The sequence below is a fragment of the Palaemon carinicauda genome, chromosome 37, assembly GCF_036898095.1.
Source record: "Palaemon carinicauda isolate YSFRI2023 chromosome 37, ASM3689809v2, whole genome shotgun sequence".
Lineage (NCBI taxonomy): Eukaryota > Metazoa > Arthropoda > Malacostraca > Decapoda > Palaemonidae > Palaemon > Palaemon carinicauda.
In genome coordinates, this window is record NC_090761.1 from 46,172,197 (window position 1) to 46,173,963 (window position 1,767).

The 1,767-nt window shown below is 32.0% G+C and overlaps 1 long non-coding RNA gene across 1 annotated transcript in view; it reads left to right on the plus strand.

The window, feature by feature from the left end:
- Window positions 1-1,666, plus strand: part of LOC137629079 (uncharacterized) — an 859,983-nt gene extending 858,317 nt beyond the window's left edge. The window contains exon 3 of the long non-coding RNA XR_011041440.1: window positions 1,631-1,666. This is a non-coding gene — a long non-coding RNA (uncharacterized lncRNA). The remainder of the gene's footprint in view (window positions 1-1,630) is intronic.
- Window positions 1,667-1,767: the final 101 nt, after the last annotated feature.

Below are 1,767 nucleotides of genomic sequence, written 5' to 3' on the forward strand. Positions count from 1 at the left end.
ATATATATATATTCCTTTCTGAGTGGAGATACTTTAACGCGGTGAAAGGGTTTGTTTGTTGATATATATATATATATATATATATATATTCCTTTCTGAGTGGAGATAATTTAACGTGGTGAAAGGGTTTGTTTACTGCCATGATCAGCAGAGGTGTACTAGTCAGGGCTACCCATACTAGGTTGGTTTGGTGTGAGCAACTAGACGAAAATATCCCATCACCAATCCTCACTGGCCAGCGTGGTGATGATTACTGGCCAAACCCAAGGCCTGAATTGACATGTCTAAAGCCTTTGTCATGCAGTGGATTAGTAACGGCTGCATTTGTTGTTATTGTTGTGTGTGTGTGTATATATTTATATATATATATATATATATATGTATGTATTATAATATAATATATATATTTATATATATATATATATAAATATATACATACAAAATATATATATATAAATATATATATATATATATACATATATATATATATATATATATGTGTGTGTATTTATGTATATATAAATATATACATACACTATATATATATATATATATATATGTAGGATGTATATATATACAGTATATATGTAGGATGTATATATATACAGTATATATATAGATATATATATACACATACTGTACATACATAAACACAAACATACATACATACATAATTATATTCTCACTGTTTTCTTTTTACAGGGCAACGGGCCTAAAGACCAACTCAAGATCAGTTCTCGGGATATCTGTACAACCTCCACCGTTGGAGGAGCCAACAATTCTATCACTATTTTTCCGTGACAGCTCTTGCCACGTTAACCGATTGTTGGCATTATGGGGTGAAACCATTAGCCCTAGTGTGCAGTATAATGTAATTGGTGCAATATATAACCGGCTATTAGACTCATCAACCGTTTCGAAACTTGTTGGTTGGTGCTCTCTCTCTCTCTCTCTCTCTCTCTTCTCTCTCTCTCTCTCTCGATTTCAGTTTTAAATGTAAAACCATCATCCTTATATGTAAAAGTTTCGTAATTTGTTTTCAATCGCTTACTCTCTCTCTCTCTCTCTCTCTCTCCTCTCTCTCCTCTCTCTCTCTCTGGATTTCAGTTTTAAATGTAAAACCATCATCCTTATATGTAAAGGTTTCGTAATTTGTTTTCAATCGCTTACTCTCTCTCTCTCTCTCTCTCTCTCTCTCTCTCTCTCTCTCTCTCTCTCTCTCAGTTTTAAATGTAAAAACCATCATTCTTATATGTAAAGGGTTTCGTAATTTGTTTTCAATCGCTTACTTAATGTAAGCTATTGGGTAAAGTTATATAATATTTTTTATCTATATTAAGAAATTTTTATATAATTTAAGGTTTATTAAACAAAACTTTATTTTTTTTGAAAATTAGAAAACCGAGATGTTTGTATGACTTAATAATTGTCAGTTATGAAATCTTTGATCTTTTGGTATTTATTCTATACTTAGTGGAGACTGGTCCTTATTTGCATCATGTAGAAATGTCTAATAGATTTTGTATCTTATAAAAGGATTTCTATTAGATTCTAGTAGTTATAAACTGACCTTATTGCACTTGTATGGCCTTATCTGACTGTGCACCCTTTTCTCTTTTCCTCCTCGCAGCCTGCCTGGGAGTCCCTGGTCACAACTCTCTCACAGGTAAGTGTATTTCCCATCCTCATTGTTTAGTGGTCCTCTTGTTTTTTGTTTTTGCACCTTTTCCAATTTTACGATTTTTCTTTTTTCTGTGATATGCTATC